Source organism: Dipodomys spectabilis, unplaced genomic scaffold, assembly GCF_019054845.1.
Source record: "Dipodomys spectabilis isolate Male_0828 unplaced genomic scaffold, ASM1905484v1 ptg000017l, whole genome shotgun sequence".
Taxonomy (NCBI): domain Eukaryota; kingdom Metazoa; phylum Chordata; class Mammalia; order Rodentia; family Heteromyidae; genus Dipodomys; species Dipodomys spectabilis.
Genome location: NW_024870694.1, coordinates 13,939,754 through 13,952,768, shown reverse-complemented (window position 1 = coordinate 13,952,768; position 13,015 = coordinate 13,939,754). Strand labels below are relative to the sequence as shown.

General features: G+C 37.5%; 1 protein-coding gene and 1 non-coding gene across 3 annotated transcripts in view; both read right to left on the bottom strand.

Moving 5' to 3' along the window:
• Nucleotides 1–13,015, bottom strand: part of Fgf12 (fibroblast growth factor 12) — a 345,963-nt gene that overhangs the window by 43,071 nt on the left and 289,877 nt on the right. The gene's annotated exons all lie outside the window — the stretch shown is intronic.
• Nucleotides 538–647, bottom strand: LOC122099916. The gene has a single exon (XR_006146034.1). It is a non-coding gene; the product is annotated as a U6 spliceosomal RNA (small nuclear RNA).

Here is a 13,015-nt window from a genome sequence, read left to right as displayed (position 1 = left end):
CATTAAGAAAGAAACTGTGACAAAATAAGTCAAATACATTCCCCCATTATTTCCCTTTTAGCTGTACACAGATTCCAATAACTATCAAATCCTCATAAATGTAGATTTCAGGATCAATGATTTATATGTTATGTAATCTTGGGCAAGATGTTCTCCCGGTTTATTGTCCATTATGACAGTTAATCTTGATAGTCAACTTGACTGGACTGAGATTTGTCCATAATATTTATGAAGTGTACTTTTCTAAGTGTGTCTCTAAGGATATTTACAAAGAAGAATGGTGAAGATTTGCTTTAAATTTGTGTAGCATAATCCCTTTGGCTGGGAGTCCTGAGGAAATAAGCATTCTCTCTGTCGTTGTCTCTATTTCTGTCTCTGACTATTTCTGTCTCTGTCTGTCTGTCTCTCTTTCTCTCTGCCATTAGGTGAACAGCCTCCTCTTCTACCCGCTCCTACTACCATGTAATATTCTTCACAACAGGCCTAGAATCAATGGAGCCAAGGAATATAGACTAAAATTTCTGAGACAATAGCCAAAACAAAACAAATTATCCTTTTAAGTTATCTGTCATGTATTTTGTGCAGGGATTATGCTAACCTTGCCCATATCATTTCAATTTTAGTATAAGTGCTGCTGAAGCAAGCACTGTATTTTGGGCATAGTACACAATAGTAACTAACAAAAACTACACCTGACTATTTGGTTCTAAATCTTTGCAAATTTTTCGAGGAACTTGCAGGTTAGAGCAGTGTTGTATTGTTGAGAGCAGAGTTTAATGAGTGATTTTGGTGAGAACTAAGAAGACCAAAGTGTTTATAGGGTGGGTAAAGATATTAGTGCTGTCACAAAGAAATCAAATATCTTGTACCAAAGCAAAAGGGAAGTTGCCTTGAAAGCATCTCAGAAATTTCCAAATCCCTTTCATTTGAGAAGATAGCTCCAAGGTTTCCCAAGTATGAGGAAGTATTCTACCAAGTTTCAGCCATAGTTTAAGGGAGACTGCTGGTGGCAGTCTCTGGCACGATCCACATAAGGCTGGTTTGTAGGCACACAGATCACAGGAGTTAGAGGGTTATGGAGGCTTTCAGATTTCAAAGGAAGGCCTGGGAAGCCAAGGAATGAGTGACAGAGTCAAGATCTTTGTAGTCGGTCCCTAAGAAGTTAATAGGTGAAGATGTGATCATGATATCTAAGCTGCGATGAAGACTTCAGGACACTAGAAATGCCAGGGCATGAACATTTTCTGAGAAAAGCCACAAGTAATGGGGAACACCAACCCAGAACAAAACGACTGCAAGAGTGCAAATGCTGAAGTCACAGGGCAAGGTCTACTACCCCCTACTGCTGGTGCCCATGATTTCTGATGCCTGATATAGCAGAAATGAAGCTGCAGCATCACATTGGGCCTTACTTTTGGTCCAATCTTCCCTCATTATTCCCATACTTTTCCCTTTTGGAGAGAATATTTACTCTGTGCCATTTTATCTTCAAAGAAGAAACTTAAAAGTTTGCCATGAGTCTGAGAAGACACTTCCAATTTGAACACTTGGATGGGAAGGGGAAACAAAGGTGGAGGCAACAATGCTTGATAAGAAATGCACTCATTACCTTGCCCATGTAATTGTAACCCCTCTGTATGGTATTTTCACAATAAAAAAAACTTGGGCAACTTGCAGCAATGGAATAAATGCTTTTCGCTGTATAAATGGCTATTCGTTGTTTGTGGACCAAGGGTACAATGTTAGTGGAGCAAGTATAAAGTATCCCACAAAAAGTTTATGCTTTAGAGGCTTGGTTCTGAGTCCTGGCTGAAGGAAGTAAGTCACTTGGAGTAGATCATTGGAGTATCTGTCCTTCTGATGTCTTCCTGATTCTGTCTCCGTGAGGTGAACAGCCTCAAAATTCTCCCACCTCAATTAAGTTCTGTATCACCAAGGGTACAGAATCCTTTGAATGGAGCCACCATGAACTGAAACTTCTGAAACCATGAGCTAAAATAATAAATCTTCCTTTAACTTGTTTATGCCAGGTATTTTGCACCAATAAAACTGTCTAGTGAACCCATTAAAATAGTATCAGCAATGGAAGCAACACCATTGTATCTAGATCCCTCATACAATCCTATATTTTTCTTTTGTAGAACTTGTACTGTTTAAACTTTCTGATGCCAAAAAGTGACTTTGTCTTTTACATGATTGGTGAAAAGAATTGGGTCTCCCAGAAGAGCCATAGGAAGTTTTTGCACAGATAAAATGAATGATACCTAAAAATGATACTTAAAATACCTCGGTATTTTTTTTTTTTTGGTCAGTCATGGGGCTTGAACTCTGGGCCTGGGCGCTGTCCCTCAGCTCTTCAGCTCAAGGCGAGCGCTCTACCACTTGAGCTACAGCGCCACTTCCGGTTTTCTGGTGGTTTATTGGAGATAGGAGTCTCACGGTCTCTCCTGCCCGGGCTGGCTTTGAACCGCGATCCTCAGATCTCAGCCTCCTGAGTAGCTAGGATTACAGGCGTGAGCCACCAGCGCCCGGCAATACCTCGGTATTTTAAGTAAAGGTGAAAATATCTTATTTTTGACATCCGGGTAAAAAAACTAATAAAAGAACCTGAAACTTTTAATAATAAGGGTTGTGGCCTAAGAAGAATCCACAAAATCCATCTGTTAGTTATGACATTAGTAGGTATCTGTTTACAACTTAGACTTGGATTCTTAAAGAATGAGTTGAAGATTATTTAGGATGTAAAGTGCTATGCTCTGTGTTCTGTTCTAAAATGAGTAATTTCCACCATCTTTTTTTGGGAGGGATTGGTCTTTTTATCACTACTCTCTAGAGTCAGATTTTTATATATAAATGATGACTGATAAATTTCATCCTATATGACACTATAGATGGAAATGGAAAACAACTGAAATAAAGATATAGTGAAGGAGGTGGGAAATAGAATATAAAGAAAGCTATAAATATATGTGGATTTAAAAAGAATTGTAATACATCTAAATAATACTTGCCATTTAAGAAGTACAACATCCATATCTCAGGTTTTCCTTGACCCTCAGCACACCATCAAAAAGGTCCACAGGTTTTGAGGTGTTATAGCTCAACATGGGCCATAAATCTAATGAACCACAGAGCACAATCTTATATTCATCCCTCTATTAATCCCTTTATGTTACCACCAACATGGACCCCTAAGTAGGAAAACTCTATTAGCACAGGAACTCATTAACATCATGTTTACCCTTTTATTAACTTAAAATCATATTTATTTAACTAGATGTCTCATTAGCTTATTGGAGTCATTACTGCCTGTCAATCAGAGAGAGCAAATGAATGAATATCCTTCACAACAGAGAAGCCAGCAGGACGGTAATTAATGACTTTGCTAATAGCAGCTTCGTGTTCAAGCACATTGATTTTGGAGATATGGAATATATGCTTACAGTCTCTAGGGAACAATATCCACTCTAACTTACCCAGAGCTCACTTACTAACAGCCATTAACAATACATTCTTTAAAAGATCTATTCCTAATAATCTTTTACACATGGATGTTCTCCAATGTTAATTACTTAGATTTCCATCATTCTTGTTGTCAAATTTTGCATTCAGAAGGTAAAAGTAAATTATAAATGGTACTGCCGATGCATAAGTGTCTTAAGCAGAGGTGACACTTGAGGTTGGTTTTTGAAGGGAAAATACTATATGAAAGGACATTCAGACATGGAGTAGATGCAGGATGAAGGGAGGAGCAAAAGGAAACATTTAAAAAGAAGCACCAAGGGAAGCACTAGAAGAAAGTCTCAGAGTGTCCCTTCCATTCTTTATCACTCGCCCTCTCTTCTTCCCTCCTTCCCTCCCTTTCTTCTTTTCTTCCTTCCTTCCTTCCTTTCTTTCTTTCTTTCTTTCTTTCTTTCTTTCCTTCCTTCCTCCGTCTTTCCTTCCTTCCTTCCTTCCTTTCTTTCTTCTTTCTTTCTTTCTTTCCTTCCTTCCTCCTTCTTTCCTTCCTTCCTTCCTTCTTTCTTTCTTTCTTTCTTCTCCTTCCTTCCTTCCTTCATTCCTTCTTTCATTCTCTCTCTTTCTCTCTTTCCTTCTCCCTCTTTCTTGTTCTATCTTTTTGGGGGGTTGGACTCAGGGTCTCCAAGTTAGTAGGCAGGTAAATTACCATTTGCATCATGCCCCTGTACCTCTAAACAGAGTTTTGATGTCAGGCTTTTTGGAAGGTCACGATTACTTTAGCTATATGTATAAATACCCATATACTTAAAACCATATATAACTGCTCAAGAATTTGGTCTTAAACATCATAGTCCTCTTCTAATTAATATGGGAAAAGGTGCCCGTTTTAAGGGAAATGTACATCTTTTATATCCATATCTTGGAGTTTGTTGCCACATACACACACAGAATTTTATATAAATATGAAGAGATGCTTAGGATTATGCCATTGTGATTCTCTCTTAAGAGCATCCTCTTTTGGTCTCACTGTATGTGAGTATCTAGATCAGCTGTTTTTTTATATCAGTCTATGTATTGGACAGATCAAAGAAGCCAAGACAATTATTTAATCTTTTAGAAAATCATCTTATTTCAAAATAACTGTGTGTGTGTGTGTGTGTGTGTGTGTGTGTGTGTGTGTGTGTGTGTGTATGTGTGTGCACATGGCCAGTCAAAAGTTTATTTTCTCCTATGCTAGGCACTGATAAAATTAATTTGACATTTTCTTTTCTAATAAGTTGATACTTTTATATACATTTGTCTTAAGCTTGTTTTATACCTTGACCTAACATTATCTTTCTCTCTCTCTTCTTTCTTTCTCTCTTCCTCTCTCTCTCTTTCTCTTTCTTTTATTGTCGGTTGTGTGGCTTGAACTCAGGGCCCGGACACTGTACCTGATCTTTATCGCTCAAGGCTGGTACTCTACCACTTTGACCCACAGTGCCATTTCTGGATTGGCGGGAGAGGAGCGGTTAATTGGAGATAAAAGTCACTCAGACTTTATGTGTCAAAGGAAATAGCTTAAGAACTCCTAATAAATGATTAAGCTCCCATACTTAACTATAATAGCAATCCTGAATACAACTGATCAAATTTGTTTCTTCTCTCTCTCTCTCTCTCTTTTTTGGTGGGGGAAGAAGGCAAGGTCAGGACTCAAACTGGGTACTTTCTGCTTTCTCTCATTGGCTAGTATGCTACTAAGTGAGCCACATCTTCAACCCCAACTGATGGTATTTCTGAGAATTAAAGGTCAGATTTTCACATTACCATAAAGAATTAGTCATGTTAGTCAATAGATTTGATCAAATTGTCAAGCAATGAAAAACACCAAACATGTCAATTTCATTATTTGAAATTCATTCTTTGACATTCACAATTGTTTAATCAAAATTAAGTGATAAATTAAGTTTTCCTTAGTTGGCCAAACAAAGGCTGACCTGACTGAGTTGGGATGAAGAGATTTGTTACCTATCTAGTCTCAGTCAACCTTGACCCATCATTTAGTCCCATATTAAAAAGACCTGTGTGGGCTGGGAAGGTGGCTCAGTGGTAGAGCGCTTGCTTTGCATGCAGGAGGCCCTGGCTTCGATTCCTCAGCACCACATAAGCAAAAAGAAAAAAGCCGGAAGTGGCTCTGTGACTCAAGTGGTAGAGCGCTAGCCTTGAGCTGAAGAGCTGGACAGCACCCCTGCCCAGAGTTCAGGCCCCACGACCGGACCCCCCCCCAAAAAATATAAAAAATAAAAGAAATAAAAAGACCTGTGTGCACATACTGACAATAATTCCATTGTCTTTGTCCCAGAACAACGCAGTCTCAGCATAAAAAGCTATGTAACATAATAGCTGATGGAATCTCTTCATTTCTGCCCTATCCATTACAGTGGCCACAAACTACATGTGATAATTGACCATTCAAAATGTGGCTCTTATGACTGAGGAAATTATTAATTTTAAATAGCTATAAATATATAGATCTGAGGTCTTCAGACCTTCCTGGAACCAGAATTGTGAAGTGATAGAGTTAATTAGGGACTTTTCTTTCCTGTTATTACTCACGCATTTGTCCGATAATCTGTTTTTCACCTTGACCTAGATTAATTACCTTTCCAGACAAGATCTTCTCTAGTGAAAAATAATTAGAATCATGTAAAATTGACTAAGGAGGTACAACTTCATTTTCACTCAGTTCCATCCAGCTTTTTTATTGAAAAATGCCAATGGAGAGACAGACAGTTTGTCCCTGACTCATCTGTGAAGACAGCCTGTATTGTCATCTACCTAAGACTCCTGATAACAGGGATCACCTTTGTTTAAATTGGTACTGGTACTTTAGCACTCCTTGGAAGAAATGGAGACAGTTTTGCCTCATGATCACCACATTTCTCTTAAAATGGATTTCCAACTCTAAGTTGTTTTTCTTCAGTTGTTAAAATTTGCCTTGTGGGTGTTGAAACATAAAGTTAATAATACAAAATAAAGTTTTAATATTTTAATGAAAGGATGAGCACATCTAAATCCTATTTGTCTCTGAACACACTGGGATGCACTTCTAGACATTGTGCCTGGACTTTCTTGCATTTAAACCTCACTGCTGGCAGAGCTTAGTCTCTGAGTGCAGTATAATTTTTTTTTGTCCGTCATGAGCTTGAACTCTGGGTCTGGACACCGTCCCTCAGCTCTCCAGCTCAAGGCTACTGCTCTACCACTTGATCTACAGCACCACTTCCAGTTTTCTAAGTGGTTTATTCAAGGTAAGAGTTTCATGGACTTCCCTGCCCAGGTTGGCTTTGAACCATGATCCTGAGATCTTCGCCTCCTGAGTAGGTAGGCTTATAGACATGAGCCACTGGTGCCCGGCAAGTGTCATTTTTTAAAGGATAGCATAAACACACTTTCACATAGTGTATCATGTGTTAGACATCAGCTATTATGTATAGTTCTGAGGCAAAAACATTTTATCAAAAAAACCCCACAAAATTCAGGCTTTGACATCAGGTCTAGATTCAATTTCAAACACTAGGGATATAGACTCGATAAAGCTCCTCAATGCCTTTGAATACCTATTCAATTATCAATAAAGTAGAAATAATACTTCATAACTCTATTACAAAGAGTTAACAATACTTTACTTCCAAAGTATACACTATCTGGGATTTATTAGACATACAAATGTTATACACCCCAACATCAGAAGATTATGAAGTCATGGTTCCTAAACTTAAAGGCGATGATGGAGATAGACATAAAGATCATTGCAATAAAATGTAATGACTACTCTCAGACTTGAGCACACGGGTATGGTGATAAAGTCTCAGATGACTGAGTCTTCCCCTTGCAGGAGGAACTTATTAGGCACAGAAGGTGTTGTACACAGAACAATCTAGGCACAGCCAAAGGCAAACGCAGAGAAGTATGAAATATTTGCTATATTTGGAGAGTGGGGAGAACTGAAGTGTGGCTTGAACATATGGCATGCAGGGGGTGGGGGGCGGGAAAGAGGGAATATCAGGAAATGTTGCTGGAAAAGCAGTCCCGGCTGAAATGTGAAGAGCCATCAAGGCTCTGTTAAAGGCCTTGGCATTCATCCAGCCGAGGATGTGGGTCTGCGGTGGAGATCCAGCAGTGGTTTATCATGGGCAATGAAATGAGTGGATTTGTTTTTCAGGAAATATTTTCTTGGCATTAGAGTAGCTGATGAATTAGAGTCAAAAACGTGTCAAGACATAGAGCAACAGCCTCCTAACTGGGCTCCTTGCCATCATTTAGACTGGCTGAGGCTGAGGTGCCTGCAGGCCATCCGTGCAAACCACCCTCATAAAGCTAAACACAGGAAAACCCCACTTAAAGACAGGAGATGACAGGGTGATGACTTCTACTACAAAACACTGTTTGCTCTTTACAAAAGGACTCATTTTAGGGCTCCTTCAAATAGCAAATTCTAGTACATTTACACCTCCCTTTATAGCTTATTAACTATTTGCTAGGGATGGGGAGAGTCAAGAAAAAAAATGTATAGATATACTTCCAAGTTTTTTATTAAAAAATCCTCACAGAATGGACATCAAATATATATATTTGAAGTTACTTATCAGTGGGAACAGGAATTTGACTTCTAAAATTGTTGAGATGTAATTTACAGAAACTAGGATCAAGGAGATAGTGTTATGATTTTTCTATACAGTCATTCCAGGATTTCAGCCACACTAGCTCAAAACATTGTTGGGAACAAGTATGAAAATATTAATAGTAAGCTTAAGACAGACAGAGATATATAATACAGGATCAATGATCAAGAAACTTCATTTCCTTTAAATCTGAATTTCATAAATGGCTTTATGTTAATTATTTCTGCCCACAGTTGGGTCATCAGATGAATTCTGTCTATCGCTACAGAGAAACACTTTTACTTTTCATCTGCTATATACTAAGTTATGAAACAAAACCATTTCCTTCTAATGAGATTTAACCAATATAAACAAACTCATCTCTCTCCTCCATCCATTATATTAACAAGGTAAAGACCAAACTACAAATAAATGTTGAAGAATCTGAGTACTAGAATCAGAGGCATGGCTCAAGTGACAAAGCCCTGCATTTAAACAACAGTGCCATCAAAAGATAAAATAATCTCAGTTCTTCAAACAAACCAATGAACAAACCAAACAGCAGTAGTGGAAAACCCTCTTTGAGGAATGCTTTTGGAGAACCCTTTGAACAATCCTAACTAGGACCAAATTCTTTGCATAAATTCACTTTTTTGGAAGTCGACAATTTCAACTCAAGTTCAATGTTTATCATGTAACAGGTATTTATTTAACTGTTACCTATGAGTATATCACTATTCCCACACAAATTGTAAGTATGTGTATAACTTATGAAATATTGAACTAATTAAGAATTGTATGTGCGTGTTTCATAATGAACTCTGAGCCTCATGTTTTCATTCATATGTATCTGTATATATATATAGATACATATATATACTATATATGTATATACTATATACTATATATATATACAGATATATATAGATCTGTATACATACATATCTATATAGATATGTATATATATATCTATATATACAGATATTTATAGTATATATATATATATATATACAGATACATATACACATATGAATTGTTATTGCTGTTGTTTTTGGTTGGCACTCTAATACTTGAACCATACCTACACATCTCTTTTTGCTGATTAACTGGAGGAAAGCATTCGTTTGCCTGAACTGACTTTGAACCCTTATTCTCAAATCACAAGCTCTTGAGTATCTAGGATTGCAGGCTTCCAAATTTCTAGTTTATAGAAGAAAGGTATGTGGCAGAAACTGTGTTGTCTTTTTTTAATTATTGTGAAAATACCATACAGAGGGGTTACAATTACATGGGCAAGGTAATGAGTACATTTCTTGTCAAGCATTGTTGCCTCCTTCCCATCCCTTCCCATCTCCCCCCACACACCTCTTCCCCTCCCAAAGTTGTAAAGTTTCGACATAACATCTGTACATCTTATTGTTGCAATGGGTCCACCTACCTGTACGCCTATTTAAACGATTTGTTTTTTCCCTTCTCCTCCCCAAATTATACCACTGTGTTGTCTTTTAAAAGTTTTATTTTCTGATATGTTTGATAGCAAAACACACATTCTATATTGGTAAATTACTGAAAAAATAAAAGCTCTACCTTTATTTACCTTCCTTGTGGCTATATGTAGTTATCGACTAAATAAAGATTGACATGATATTAATAGACGTATACTCTGGAGTTTTCAGGAATCAGTGAATTAGTGAAAAACTAAAAGTCTACATTTAGTAACATTCCTTGTGGCTATATGTAGTTATCTGACTAAATAAGGATTCACATGATACTAAAAGAAGTGTATTATGGAGTTTTCAGGAAACATGAGTTAAATGAAGAAATCTGGCTTTGGAGGAAGCATTTTGTTCCTTCTTGCTTTGTCTAGGTGCTGTCATCACTGTCATAATAAAATTTAGATATAATGGGTAGAACTCCAGCAGCAATCTTAAACAGCCCTGAAAGCTGTCACTGGGGATGGAAAAGCAGAAAAACAGACATCTGGATCCCCAATGCCCTCTGAAAAATACTATGCCAGGTGTGCTCTGTACTGTATGCCTTTATAATAAATATGCTCTGTTCTTATTTAACTACTTGCTTTAAAATGTTCTATCATATTAAAATTGAAGTTAATGTGAGCCATTATAAGCTATGTCAAAGATGTACTCATGTCTACAAAGTTACCAAGGACGACACACAAAAGACAAATTTGGGAGACACATTCTATCATTCTGAATTTTCGGACTTGAAATATAATGATGTAAATGCAACTATCCTCCCACAGGACTGTAGGATTTTAGTGATAGGAATTTTCATATCTCTGACCACATTTAAGCTGTGATATCACTCTGTGATAAAATATTAGGACTTCCATTTCCCAGATAAATAGATGATGAAATCAGAGCTCAGGATGACCTGCCCAATGTCAAACAACTACAATTAGAGTAGCCAGAAATCAAATCATTTCAACACATAGTTTATTGCTTTCCTGTTCATAATGTGCAGTTTCTACAAGTGAAAATTAGTTATATGATTATGTGCTGTTCATTACCTGACTCATTTTTTTGGCTCCTTTTTTTTTAAAAAAAAAGAAAAAAAGACATGGCTTCAGTAGTTTTCCACTGGGTGTTTGTTTTGGCAATGGTGAATTCAATGACCAGATTTACCTTCCCAACTTAAGCAAAATATTATCTCTATGTGTATGAAACCATGGTTTCCAGCCATTAAAAAGGTGCCATTAAAAAGGACAGTTGAGAGAAGGGAAACAAATAAGGTGCACATTGCCCCAGAAAGAAGCAAACAAAACACACAAAGAAAGAGCTCAAATGACCCACAAAACTCACTGCATTAAGAAAACAGAAATTGCAACTCAAGGATTCAAGGTACTAGAATTTGTAAGACAGAGGACAAAAGCAGAGAATTCCAAATTTCTATAGGGCCCCACAGTGTTTAGTTCAATACTGACGCGCAAATACATGTTAAACACAAAGGTCTAAGTAGCAAGAGGTGAGAAAACTACTAGAAAATAGAAGAGATCAAATGACTGGGCTCACACAGAGCAAGTGAATATTTTATGTTTCCACATAAGTACAAAACTTGTTAATTTATGAAATTTGGGTAGAGTTCAATGAATGCATTAAGATGTAAAATTACATGTTAATAAAATCTTGAAAAGCTAATACTGGAGTAAGTGGATGGAAGAGTTGAATGACCACCAAACATTTTATAAACTTGAACATAAACAGTTCATAAAAATTTCATAAACAATTGTAGTACCTTTGCTTGATGATCTGTTATAGAGTAGCAAATCACTGCTGGTCATTATCTATGAAACAGGTGCTCTTCTGTATGTGCAGGCAGAACAGGGAAGAGATACAAAAATCTCTTTTCATGGAGTTTCTATCATAGCAGAGAGTGGAAGAGACATAACGAATCCAATATATAATATATTGGAGGAATCAATACTATTTAAAAATATAAGTGAGAGTAAGATATGTAATACATGTGCAGAAGAAGTGATGTTAACAAATTCATAAATTCATCAACAAAGATAAGTCCAAAAAACCCAATGAGGACAGTTTTTAAGAGACATAAGCAGAGAACAATTTTTTTAAAAAAAAAAAGATGACACTATGAGTATAGGGAACAGTTAAATCATGCCATACTAATATCAAACTTTTCCCCCTTTCATAGAAGGAGGAGAAATTATAAAGTTTAAGTATGGCATGAGGTTGTACCTATTTTATTTTATTTTTGTGGGGGTCCGGTCTTGGAGCCTGAACCCTGGGCCTGGGCGTTGTCCCTCAGCTCTTCAGCTCAAGGCTAGCACTCTACCACGTGAGCCACAGCGCCACTTCTGGCTTTTTTCTTTTTGCTTATGTGGTGCTGAGGAATCGAACCCAGGGCTTCAGGCATGCAAGGCAATCGCTCTACTACTGAGCCACCTTCCCAGACCTGTACCTATTTTAAAATGATACTTTGGATAGTGTTTAGATTATACAACAAGGAGCAATGGTAGTGCTAGAAGGAAAAGAAACTATTACAATATTTCAGAAGAGAAAGGATGACAGCTGAGATTAGTGTGAAAAATGAGCATGGTGAGGAGTGGAAAGATTATCTATCTATTAGAAAAAGACAGCTATGAGAATTTATAGATTTATGGGAGAAAATGAGGGAGGGCATAACACTGTTCAAAAAGAAATGTATCCAAGCTGGGCGCTGGTGGCTCATGCCTGTAATCCTAGCTACGCAGGAGGCTGAGATCTGAGGATCGCGGTTCAAAGCCAGCCCGGGCAGGAGAGACCATGAGACTCTTATCTCCAATAAACCACCAGAAAACCGGAAGCTCAAGTGGTAGAGCGCTGGCCTTGAGCTGAAGAGCTGAGGGACAGCGCCCAGGCCCAGAGTCCAAGCCCCATGACAGACAAAAAAAAAAAAGAAATGTATCCACTAATGAATTTATGTAACTGTAACTCCACTGTCCATCACCTTTACAAGAAATGTTGGGGGAATGAACCCCAAAATAAGTATTCAAATATTTTTTTGTTTTTCTCCCTTTCATGCAATTGTTTCTAACATATTTATAAGATGATTTCGATGTTGCTTTGTATGTCCCTCCCCCATGGTATAACCCCTGCTTTCACTGTATTTGATGTTGGTATAATTTGGAGGGGAAGGGGAAAAACAAATCGTTTAAATAGGGATATAGGTGGGCCCATTGCAACAATGAGATGTACAAGTAATTATGTCGAAAAACGAACTTTACAACTTTGGTGGAGGGCCGGGGGAGGACCGGGTGGGGGGCGGGAGGGAGTATGGGAAGGGATGGGGAGGGGAAAAAAAGAGAAGGCAACAATGCTTGATAAGAAATGTACTCATCTTATAAATGTGTTAAAAATATGCATGAAATAAATGAAATAAATATGCATGGAAGG